The 12,834-nt window shown below is 47.9% G+C and overlaps 1 protein-coding gene across 1 annotated transcript in view; it reads left to right on the top strand.

Annotated features, from left to right (window-relative positions):
- Positions 1–12,834, top strand: part of HIVEP3 (HIVEP zinc finger 3) — a 117,637-nt gene that overhangs the window by 11,920 nt on the left and 92,883 nt on the right. The window contains exon 2 of the mRNA XM_086765043.1: positions 6,785–6,879. The gene's annotated coding sequence lies outside the window, so the exon portion shown is untranslated. The remainder of the gene's footprint in view (positions 1–6,784; positions 6,880–12,834) is intronic.

Raw genomic sequence — 12,834 nt, 5'->3', positions numbered from 1 at the left:
CATTGCCAGAGCATCTGGGACAGATGGGAGCTGGTGTGTAAGCCCCAGAGCTGCCAAATGTTCTACACTTGTGCTTGTAGTTACTGACTTTCATAGAAGTCACCAGAAAAATGTGCAGGACAGGAGAAAAAGTGATCTGGTGCTCTTGTCCAGCCCCCAGCTCAAACTACACAAGATCTAGGCATGGTGGAGGGCATGGAGCAGCAGTTTGGGATGGAGCAGAGCCTTTGCTTCGTCCACTGAAAGCACTTGATTCCTCCAGCTCCTGATGGCTCCAGCTGCTCTGACGGGAGCAAGAACGGTCATTGTCATTTTAGGGCAAAAAGAAAGCACCAGTCATTGAGGAGGCTCCGTTAGCCGGACAGATCTTCCCACCAGGTTGGGATGGTTCCTAAAAGGTCTGTGGGATCCTGTGCGACCCGTGATGAGCCCAGGCACAAAACCACCATCCATGTGCTGGGCTTGTTCCACAGCTGCCTTCAGGCGTCAGTGCTGGGAACGGCCCCTGTGCAGGGAAAAAACATCAGACGACCAAACCTCTTACCACACACTTTCTTTTCCCCTTTCAGAGCGATGGTATTTTATTGATGAACTGGGCTCATTTGCCCCGAAAGACGCACTTTTCTCTTCAGTCTGTTCCATTTGGTGCTGTGGAGAGAGCTGATGGGAATCGCCACAATAAAATTTTAATTAAATGCCAGGCAATAATTTGCAGCGAGTAAATTGTGGTACCTGCAGTGTGCTGTTGACATCTGCTCACGGACCCAGAGGGCCATTAGTGACTTTGAGAACCAGGAGAAAAACAGGTCTGCTTACCTTGGTTTGTATTCTCTCAGCCCAAGGCAGAGACCTATTATGTTTAATATTTTATAGCAGTGCATTGTTGCCATCCTTCCTGTGAGTCATTTTTCCACAAGAAGCCCGTGCTCGCCGTGTTATTTAACCCCGTTAGAGGTTTAAAGGCAGATTGTAAATCTTCCGCAGAAACGGTCTTTTTTATCCGCCGCCTGCGTGCCGCTGCATTGCTGCACAGCGCCAGGAAGCAAAAGCTGCTTCGGGATTCGGCCATCTGCACGGTGGGGGAAGGCCGGCAGCGCACCGGGGAACGGCACGGACGTCCCCAGATCCCTCGGAGGCTCAGGTCTGAAGTTCTGACCCAGGTTGCGCTCCTCTTGCTGGAACCCAAACTGGGGATGACAGTAATGAAAATCTGCCGTTTCCAGCCCGATCGTGTGAGGATGTTTGTCCAGCCTCAACGCGTTTCAAGCGATGGGGTGACTCTTGGTGAAAGGAGTTCCTAATATTCACTCAACTCCTCCCTTTCCCCATTTTTGCCCCATCCCATGTCCGTGCCTGTGCCTTGGGCTCTCACTTTTCACGTTCTTGCAGACAGTTCTGTCCCCCCTAAAACATCTCCAGTGGCTTTGCCATATGGTATCTTGAGGTCTTTCCAGGTTTTAGTTTAAAAAAATGGCTCGCTGGTTGGTTTTAGACATTCCTTGTGCTTTCTCTGTGTTTCTGACCAAAGCACCTGGACCCATGCACAATTGTGTGCTGGTTTTTTTTTTATTTTCAGTGGAGCTCCCGCTACACAGCCTCATAGGTTTGAGGACAAAAATACACACGGGTTTCATTTCAATAACTGTAGTGGAAACTTTCTATGGAAAGAAGATACCCCAAAAAGCCCCTGAAAGAACAAAGTAGTCGCCTTACAGAATGACTTCCTTTTGCTGCATTGTTTTCCGTTTGCATCAGCCATTTGTCTCCTTTGGGCTGTGCAGTTGTGGTTCTTTGGTGTGTCATCCAGCAAAAGTATAGCAGAACTTCTGTGCACAGAAGAGAATTGCTACTTCCCCCCCCCCCCAAGGCAAAAAAACCCAAAACCTAGCTGTGCTCTGCACAAATTGGGTCTGGGACCTGAGTGGAATTAAAAAATTACAGTTAGTCCTGGATGCTGTGCTCAAGGTTACACTTTTGTGTTATCCTTCAGATGAGAAGGTTGAAGAAAGTGAGTAGTAGCACAGAAACTGCTGATACATGGGAGCTTCTTGACCACTGAGATGAAATTACTGTGGCATCTCAGCGCGTGCACTGCGGCGCCGCGCGTCGGTTGACCACGCTGTGGCAAATAGAGCTCGTCTTCTTGTGGTGCAGCTTCCTCAGGCTGCTGAAGCCTGAAAACCCGTCTGGTGTCTGCTTTGGACCTCAGCGTGAGGGCACCCGGGGCTGCAGGGAGCTGCCGGAGGCGCGCTCGCTCCCCTCGCTGCTGCTGGGGTGGGAAGGGCGGTGGGAGCTTGCTGGTTGCTCGCTCTTGGGAGGAGCCTGGATATTCGTCTTTTGGCGGCTGGAAAGTGAAATTTTTCATTTCGCACTGCTGGGAAGATCAAGCAAAGATTTTTATCTTAATGAGTACATATGTTTGACCATCTTATTTTTTACTGAAATAACTGCCTGTGTGATGCTTTCTGCTCAGAGATGGAGGCCAGTGTTCTGCAAAGATATTCTGTTTTATTTTTTACACTCTTTCCTATAACTGATTGCATTCTAAACTGAAGTCTCGTGAACCCCAGGTTCAATCGTGGTTCACTCCCCTTTAGCTTGGCAGAAAGCTTTTCCTCCACAGAAGTGTTGCGGAGTTGAAGTGCTGAACGCTTCCCCGTGCCTGTGACTCTTTGCTTCTCTAAAGGCAAAACTCCTGCTTCTAAAATGGCACACTGAAGTAAAATAAAACCAACGAGCACCAGCAATGTGCCACATGAGTGATTTTTCTGTTGCTCTTGCTGCGCTGGTGGTGTGGCTGTGGGAAAGGTGGATGAGTAGCTTGCAGACACTGCCGTAGGCACGAAGTCCTGCAGATCTTTTTTGGGAACATTGTGTTTGTAACGCACACAAAAAACTTGGCTGCAGATCTCCTGAGGGTCTTCGAGCAAACACCCACAAGATAAGACAGACAAGACCTTCTGGTCATCTCAATCTTCCAAAAATCTACCTGGAAGTTTATAATTTACTTGACAGTGCACAACCTTGTGAAAATGTGGAGTCTGTGAAGGGCAGAGGTTTGTATTTGGAGAAGAATCTGGAGAAATTTCCTTCTCAGGTGCTAATCACTGGTTTCAGAGCACCATGGACTGCTGGACTTGTTTTTCCTTTTTCTGCTTGTTTGTGGCTTGCAGTATCTTACACTAACAGTGCATCTCCTTCACCTCGGATCATGGCTTCAGGCTTCTTGCTTGCTGCCTGGGAATGTGAAAATGAATAGTGATGGTAGGCTTAGAAGAGGTGCATGGAAAACAAAGAACCAGCTTGGGGGAATTGTCTGAGTTTCCTCAAAGCGAGAGACTTGTGCAAAGTGGCTGGCTGGTTTCACCCGAAAGCACCAGCTCCCAGTTAGCCCAGCCTGGCAGCGTGGTCAGCCCATCATTATGTGGGCTTGAGTTTAATTCCCTAGACGATGACAAGAAAGTCCTGGTTAGGCATGATCTTAATCTTGACATTGATGTTAATTAATCCTGATTCATTGTTGTAAGAGTATGAGGCCAGGCAGGAAATGAGCAAAAAGCATTATTGAGGGAAAAAAAAAAAAAAGAATCTCTGATTTCACTCTTCAGGGTGTGGGGAGGGAAAGCTTTGAAGATGCTGTGCTCTTGCTGCAGTGTGATATATTAACTTTTTTGGGTTTGGCTCGTGAAGTGCTCTTTTCCCTCACCCTTAGAAGCATCGGATGTAATTAAGCTCAGAAGCAATGGCCCTTTCCCGTTCTTTCCTGTCAGCAGGGTGAAATAGCACATAAATGGTGGATTTTATTTTTCTTTCTTCTCAGTGGGTGAATGGCAACTTGAGAAATTTGGGTCATAAGTGCTGTTTTACCTCCTGAGAACCACAGCTTCGCTGGTACCCGTTCTCAGCCGCTGAACCAAGACCTGGATGCTTTCAGTTGCTCGTTTAATTGCCTGCATCTTGACCTGCGCGTCCGTTTGGGCCGCGGCCCCGGAGGGGAGAGGCGGGATGAAACCCTGCGCGGCGCTGCGGAACCTGCTGCGGTGTCGGAAGGCAGAGCTACGCGGGGCGGCATCGCTGTGCAGAGCCACCGCCGAGGAGACGTTCCAGATGGCTCTGTGTCAGACGGGTCGTGCAATTTGCAAAGTTGTTTTCAATCTGAAAGAAGAGATTTTTCATCTGAACGGTTTCGCCGGCTTTTATTCAACGGGAAAGGAGAAGGCGCAACGCCCTTCCCTGTCCGAAGGCTCCTGCCGAGGGGACGGCCGGAGCGGCGAGCGGCCGGCGTACCTGGCAGTGCCACCATCTTCCAGAAACATGAATTAAAGGGGATAGGAGCCCCGACCCTCCTCTGTTTTAGCGAGGCCAGCTTGGCTGGGATACGAATTTTTAACCTGTGCTCAAACTGCTTTCGCAGCGTCACTGCCTGCAGACAGACAGCACGCTGCCCTGACAGAGCGGCTGGCAGCGGCTACTTCATCTCTAGTGCCTGCACTGCTGCTTTTTTTTTTCCCCCCTTTTAATCTGATATTCTTTGTTCAAAACCCAGGTGGGGCAGATGCCTTCCGGTCAGGATTGGTGTAGTTTACCAGTAGAAGTGCGCCTGCGATTGCCCAGGACGCTCCCAGACTGAACTGGGGTGCAGGCTGGAGCTCCAGCTCGGCCGAGGCGGCGTGAAAGGAAATCCGTTTAGATGTTCACGGATGGGCAAGGCCAGCGGTTATTCCCATTGGCATTTCAGCTATTCCCTGTGATGGGCGATGCCCTGGAGAGGAGTGACACGGCAGTAACACTCCGCTAAAGCCGGTTTTGCACTGGCTGGCATCACTATGTGCTTCTGGAATACTCTCTTTATGATTTTTTTTAACTTATTAAAATGAAAATTCGTTTCTGCTAAAAGCAGCTGTGATGCCTGTTCTGGCACTGGGTTTTCCTTGCTTATCTACGGCCGGGTGGCAGCGAGGGCTTGTTGATGCTGGGGTGGCAGTGGCTGCAAGGAGCCCCTTTTGGCCCCTGGTCGTTGTTGGTGGAGATCTCTGCGCAGAGCAGACCGCCTGCCGACCGGGGGTGCAGGGGGAGGGTTTTGTGGCTCGGTGGCCAGGCTGGACCACACCATCCCCAGCTGCTCGACGGGAGTCGCCGGACCCTTTGCCAGCCCGGGCCCGGGGCCGTGTTGCAGCCCCCGCTGTGGCTGTCAGCAACCTGCCAGAGTGAGAGCGCCTTCTTATAAATTTATTTTTGCACTCAATGAAAAAGGCTAAAAATATTTGTTTTCACTCATCAGCCGGCAGACTCCTGCCCTCCAGCCCCATCGTTATTCTGTGCAGGTTACTTCTAATGAGAAATTAATGCTCGGAGCATTTCTATTGCAGTCTCTCACCTGCGGGTGAATATTCTGCGTGCCATGTGGGAAGGCAGATTTGTTAAAAAGTAAAACTGTTTTGAGATGCTATTATGTACTGCTGCAAGCGGGTTATTCGCAGATACTTGAGGTGTCTCTCTAATATATGTTAATGTTTTGCTAAGCAGAAGGGTCGTTTGGAGATTCTGCCCCTGGACAGGACTCTTCTTTTGACGTGGCAGATCCTCTGTGTGACGTTCGCGCATGATCCGGTCTCTTCAAGTCTCAGTTTCTTCCCCGCAATACTGACGTAACAATACCCTGCCCCTGCCTGGTCTGTGCAGAGAGACAGCAGCTGGGGAGGGTGGGCTGCCTGTGTGGGTCATGTGGTGGATGGGGCCGTGGCCTCAGCTGTCAGAATGCAGTTAATTAATTAACAGTTGGGTTACGTAGGTTCAGCTGGGCAGTCATTGGGTTGCTTTCTAAAGTTTTTTTTTAACCTTTGAAACAAAGAAAATTAAGTTTTCAAGATAGACCCACCTCTTCCATGTGTTGACTTTCCTCATGGACAGTCCCTTAACTTCTCTGATCCAAGTGTTGGAGAGCCAAAAGTTGTCCTTGAATTCCTTTCTCAGTGCTTTTCTTCCCTTGGTCAGGAAACTTTTCCTAGTGTCTAACCTGTGTTCCTTGGTGCAATTTAAGACGATGACATCTTGTGCTACTCTTGATAAGCCAAGAAGATAGCTTATTCCTGTCCATTGTGACCCCCTTTATGTGCTTGAAGACCATTATGATGCCTACCTGTGGTCTTTACTCTTTAGTTCAGATTAATGTTATTTTTTCACTGTTTTTCCAGCCCGTGCTTTCTCAATCTCTGATCATTCTTACTGTCTGCATTCGGACTTTCTCTAAAACTTTATTGAGATGCAGTGTCCAATATCAGGACTTCAGTAGTGCTACATAAATGGAAAGTTCCCTTTGTGTCTATGGTGAACAGGAGCCGTCTCTGCGTATGGCAGCGTGATGATATAAGGAAGAATTTTTTTACCCTGCGGGTGGTGGAGCACTGGCCCAGGTTGCCCAGAGAGGCGGTGGGTGCCCCATCCCTGGAAACATTCCAGGCCAGGTTGGCCGGGGCTCTGAGCAACCTGATCTGGTTGGAGATGTCCCTGCTCCTGGCAGGGGGGTTGGACTGGGTGGGCTTTAACGGTCCCTTCCCACCCAAACCCTTTTGTGATTCTGCGTTGCGTTTTATTACAGCGACATGACAGTGTTCAGCTCCTGGTCAGTCTGTAATCCATGGCGATCATGAGATCCTTTTCAAAAATACCCCTCCTGAGTTGATGTTTATTTCCTTTGTGACCGTGTCATTGATTATTTCCATCTTAGCACTGTTCACCCATCATTCCTGAATTATCTTTTTCTTTTTCTCTTTTTATTTTACAGACCATTTCTACAATTTATCAAGATCATTTTGAATCCTAATCCTGGCCTCCGAAGTACTTGCAGCCCATCCCAGCCTGGTATCAGCAGCAATTTTAGTAAGCATACTATGTTCCATCATTCAAGTCAATTATAAAAGTACGGAATTGGGCAAAAGCTAGGGCACCTGGGACACCCGCCTGACGCGCCCTTCCCTTCGGCGCGTGCGCTGTGGCGGCACCCTGCAATGCCGCGTTCGCTTTGCGAAGGGTACGGAAGGCGCCGCAGCTCCCAGGGACGATGAGCTTTGTGTCCCAATGCAAAGGAACTCATCAGCCCATTTGGAGTTTTGTAATGAGAAATAAGTTTATTTACCGTACCGCTTCCTGAACAGGACCAGTGATGTGCAGGGCCAGGAGTTTGAAAGAGAGCTGTGCTTTCTTGGAAAACCAGCGTGCCAACTTTTTCCAACGTATTTGTTACCATTTTCTTTTTTCCTTCATTCTCAGTGGAAAAGTCGCCTTCCGCTCGCACCGCGTTGCCGCCCTTTCGCTCAGCAAATCCTTGTTTGTTAAGGCGCGTTTGGGGCCGAGGCCCAGAGGGGAGGAAAGCAAAGGCAGTTTGTTTCACGGTTTGCCAACTGAGGAGGCAGTTGTGGGCGCCAGGGACGCGTGGGACCTGCTGGGGTGGCGGAGGACACGGTCTGTGTCCCTTGCTTGGATCTTCGCCCTCGGGCTCAAACACTGCGCTCCTGTATCGGTGGGCGATCACATAGGTCCATTGGGGTGGAGATGGCGACGGGTGCCGTATTCCAGGATTTATGAATTTCCATGGGGTGTGATAAATGAAGCTTTACAGGCCAAGCTGATATTTATAACGCCAAGGGGCAGAGCCAGGTGCTGCCCGCAGAGACCAAAAATACAGCGAACAGCCACCGTCTGTGGCCCTGTAACTGCTGGTGTTTGACAAATAAGGAATGAAAACAAAAACGGTGGACGGACCCCAAAGGTAATCAGTGGCAAATGAACTCAGACAATAATTAGTTTCTTGTTTCTCTTTCAGGAGGCATATAAAGCCAGGTTTTGTCGTTAGCTGCGCCTAAATATATACGTGTTTGTCAGAACAGCTCTCCATTTCAAACCTTGTCTCCTCTGTACATCTGTCTCTGGAAACTTATGCTTAAACAGGAAAAATAATTTGTACGTGCTTTTCAGCCCAGACTTCAGAGCTGTGGTAGTGCATTAGGCTTTCCAGCACCTGTGTCATAGGGCCAGGAATACTGTTCCTGTGTTCAGAGAGGGAAACTGAGGCACGAGAGGCCGTTATTGCATCAGGCTCATTGAGTGAGAAACACGGATTACCACTCCCCTCCTCTGTGACATGTATGTCTTTCCCAAAGTTACAAGGATTTGAGAAGGAATTAAGTTCTGTGAACAAAATTTGCAATTTGATGTTTTCAAGGACTCTACATAAAAATCCTTTGCTCTGGGGGAAAAAAAAAAAAAAGCCTTAAATATCAGTGCAGGGAGCACAGAATGTGAATGATTTTGTATTTATTCATTGCGTTTCACTGAGTGGGTGAAATCTCTCCGAGCCGTACTGGAATTCTATTCGGATCACTATCTAGCATGGTGGTGTTAAAAGCAGGCGCACAAAGGGAATTATTTTTGGAGAGAGGGGAAAAAAAACTTACCGTACCAGTAAATGATTGTTACTACTGCAGTAACCCTAATCAGATTAGTTATGATTAATTTATCTGTCTGGCTTTTATTTATGTGAAATAAAAACAATATGATGAAGAGTTTTATTTAAAACCTGTATGAGTTTTAGTAATGGTTTTGACTTGTTTCACGTGGTGCAGTGTGTAATAAATAAATAAATCAGTGGCTGGTTGTTCTTTTAGGGAGAATTGTATTACATCCAGCATCTAGAGCCAGCCGTTAGTTCTCCATCTCCTCTTACACCTTTGGTTGTCAGGAAATCCCTCTCCTGTCACCTTTCCCGTGTTGCCCATCTGTAGGTGGACCAGGTATCCCATGCTAATGTCTTCAAACTTGTTTCTTCTCTCCTTGCAGCTTCTTTTTTGGAGAATTGTACCAAATCTGCTCTCCGGCAGCAGCCTAGTTCTGCTCCTGGTATGACCAAAACCCTAGGTCTGCGGAGTATCCTTGCTCTGTCCTGCACATGGCATTTTCCCTCTGGAACGATCCTTCTGTAATATTCCGTTTGCATATCTCACCAAAACGCACATTTTTTCTCACTTGCACATGCCACGGACTTTTCCCATCACTTTTTTTACTGCTGCTTTCTCTTGCTGTTTTCCGTTTCTGAGAAGCCCTTCAGATTTTCACAAAACAAATCTGTATGGCCTTGCATGTGTGCTTGCCCGTATGTAGCTGTGCGTAGCGGAGGTTGCAGAACAGTATCTGTCAAAGGAGGTAACTTTCCATGAGATTCATCCCTCTATTCTCATTTCATATTCGTTCCTTGTAAAGCTTCAGTCAAAATATTAAGATGGCTTTGAGTTTTGCAAGTCTGAAGGACCAGAAGATTTTCTCTGTTAATATAGCTGCATGGATGCTCTGACCGCTCATCCACGTCTTCATTAGTTAAATGGGAAGGTTTGATGTTGCAGAGCCATGGGCAGCAGCCATGTGATGGTTTTGAGGTGTATCCTTCAGATTTGATCTTGCTAGGATTCAAGTATCTTAATTTTCCCGTGTGTTTTCACAAAAGGGCGAAGAGCAGAAAGAGGTGTGGAGAAGACCCAGCGTGGCCTGCGGAGAGGTGTTTGCTCCCAGCAGAGGTATTACTGTCCACAGTGGTTTTTGGTGGACACCTAAGGACGTGATGTCCTCTCAAGTCCTTGTGTCAGGAGTCAGCTGGAGCCTATTCTGGGGAAAGGGTGCTGGGGGTGCGTGTCTGCAGGGATGCATCCTGCTGCCAAGGGCTGTTTTCCTTTCCTTTTCCATTACTTTACTGGTAGAGAAGGGATGCTGGAGGTGCCAGATCAGGATATCTCCCCAAGTCTTTGCGTGCAGACCAAGTTTCACAGCAGCAATGGCACTTCAAATCAAGAGTCAGCATTGCATCAGAGTCCGTTTCAGACCCAGGGTTGCCTATCAGAAACCAAACCCTTCTCCAAAGTTGCACACAGCTTTTTCTTTTCACTTTTTAGTGGGAAATATGCTCTTATTTCCAAAATCTTCTTTGTCTCATCCCTTTGCATTCCTCCCTTTAAGCCCTGGCACCTTGCTATGATGGCAGTGACGTCTTAAGACCAGTTTTGGACTTCCTCCCTCTGTTTTTTCCAGTGTTTTCTCTCAGCTTGGTTGTGTGCAGAGGTCCTGGTGCGGGGTGTGAAGTGCCTCTCTGCACAGGAGCGTGTGTTGCTGCTCTTGTGTCATCCTTTACCAAAACAGAGAGGTGATGTTTTTAACGAGGTAACACTCTATTTTAAGCTGCTTCTAAAAAAAATTCCCATACAATTTGGTGTTGTGGCAGCAATGGGGGCTGTTTTCTTCGGTTGATTCATAGAAAGAAGCTGAGCTTTACTAGTTTTGCCCTGAGGTGAAACAACGTAGGTGAGTTGCAGATCGTACGTGAGGGTCTGTGCGGCCACGAGGACTTTTCTGATGAGCTTTCCAGTTGCTGGCTTTTCCCCTAAGGCTGAAGAGTCACGTTAAACACTGGACAAGCTCTTTCTCCTTGAGGTTTCTGGTAGCTAATATAACACATTCTGTATGTGGACGGTGTCCCACAGTACTTTGGAGAGTTGGTGGCATTGTCACATCGAATGAGAAACAGTGACTAAGGGAAGCAGTGAGGAAAGAGGTGGTTCCTGTGGGAAATAAGGTAGAGATTTAAAGTATGTTGTGTGTGCTCAGAGCAAAAGGGAAGAAGTACAAGAGCCAGAGATATTGAGTGAGGTGAAGGAAGGTGCTGCAGAAATATTTAGAGAGCAGAGGACAACTCTGCCTTCCCACGCTGTCACCAAATACCTCAACATCTTTGGGGGAACAGCTTCCTTGCTGTAGCTCCCAGCAGATGGGACAGGTTTGTTGTTTTTAACACTAAGAACAAGTCTTCTTTGCTGAGCTACTTCATGGGCACCCTTGTCCAGCCAACAATGTGAGCAGCTCACAAAGAAAACTTTTGGCCTCTTGTCCAGTGCCAAGATGTCTCATCTCCTGGGGTTAGTGCACACCTAGAGATGATTTAGGGATGCGTGTGAAATAAGGAAAAGAACCAAAAGAATTGAAGGGAGCAGAAATGGCTCAAATTTGCTGAGTACACGATTCAAGTGACTGTCAATAGCGACGGTTCTTGTTTTCCGTGAGAGTGGCAGGATCTCACAGTTGTTATTTTGCAGTCAGGCGTCTTTGAAAGGCCAGATACCTTGAGAACTGTGATCTCCAGCCTACCAGCTTTAGGACAGCAATACTGAACAAATGATCACCACACTGAAGGCAATACTATCATTTGCTCTTCCTGTAGATTTGAAGCAGAGCAGCAGAAGGCTTGGCTGTGTCTGTTCGTGGTCCATGTCAGCAGGTCTCATAGGCAGTAGGTGACCCAATGGCCATGGATTTGCCATCATTGGCCTAACAGCTTCAGGAGATGAAAGAGGAAGTGGTGCTTCCTGTAGGGTGTTCACATGCACGATCTAGGATTATGGAAGACATGAGGTCGCCTTTACTCTACCCAGAAAACTTCTTCCAGGAAGTTCCTAGTCTTCCTGCTAGAAGCCAGGCTGTACTTGGCTCCTTCCTCTTACGACACCCAGCCAGTGTACCCTGTCCTCTGGCTGGTGCATCTTGGCGAAGGGAAACACAAGTTGAAGAAGACCTGTTTGCGCCTGAGATGCCCAGTCGTGTTTCAGGGCGATGTTGTACCAAACTGTACAAGAGAAGAGCCTGACCCACAGAAGTTGCAAACGTGACTTTTCTTCTCTGGACCTCTGCTGTGGTGTAAATGTCTTACAGGGCGTTAATGGGGAGACACAGAGGAGAGTTATTACTTAAAGCGATGACTGTACTGGTGTCCTTGTGTACCACAGATAGCCAGAAGGGCCTGGCCTTGTGGAGATGTGCACATCTCACTGTTGAACAACAGGAAAGCAGATCACAGAAGTGAGAGGTTGTATGGTGATGCACTTAAACCCACAGTCTGATCCCGTTCTGAGGTCAAAGCCCTCTTGCTGTCAGAGCATTGGGTGCTAGTCTGTAATCTTCCACCTCCTCTCCTTCTCATATGAATATGCTTTTCGGAGCGTGGCAGCAAGGGCTTTCTGTGGTGGTGTTGACCTGCAGCCAAGTAGACAGTGAGCTTCTCGCCCTTCTGGAAGAAGTGATGAGGCTCCACCACACGATTCAAGGGAAAGATTGCTGCATGGGAAGTGGAAGGAAAATACCATTGCTTGCTTACAGCGTGGTTCTTTAGAAGAGAGAAAGAGAAGCTTATCGTGGTAAAAGAAGGCCAAACAGGACGTCTGGGCTCAGCTCTGATACCAGCTTGTCATGCAACACTTCTCCAGAATCCTGTTTCAGTCATAATACAGGAATGAGGCATTTCTGGTTTTGTGAGGATGTCTAGGATCCGCTGGTGTCAGACTTGGGATTCTGGCATAAAACACGCTGCTCAATAGATTTGTGAAGTTTCAAACTGGTAGCAGGGATAGCAGCAGAGGGTCAAGTTAGGCCTAATTCTGATCTCATTTACTGTGCGTTTCAGGAATGGCTGTCTCAAAGACAGCAGTCACCCCAGTGCAAAACCAGTTAAAGAAAATCAGAGTTGTTATCAAGGCCAAAGCGTGCGAGGCAGGCCCGTGGCTGAGGCTGAGCAGGGGCGTATTATTTTTACTTACAGGGATACAGACTTTTTAACCTCGTGTTTCTTTCATTTGTCTTCATTAAGAAAATGACAATTGGAGTGAAAATGAAATACCCCAGGGAAATAAAAGCCCTTCAGCTGTTGATTAGATCTGCCCAGCCCTTTCAGGTCAGTTTGTTCCTGGCGTTGCACGTGGAGGGAACGAGATCATCTGCAGAGCATCAATGCCGGCGAGCGGGTGA

This window comes from Chlamydotis macqueenii, chromosome 22, assembly GCF_036417535.1.
Source record: "Chlamydotis macqueenii isolate bChlMac1 chromosome 22, bChlMac1.mat, whole genome shotgun sequence".
NCBI classification, from domain to species: Eukaryota; Metazoa; Chordata; class Aves; order Otidiformes; family Otididae; genus Chlamydotis; species Chlamydotis macqueenii.
This window is presented reverse-complemented; position numbering and strand designations above follow the sequence as displayed.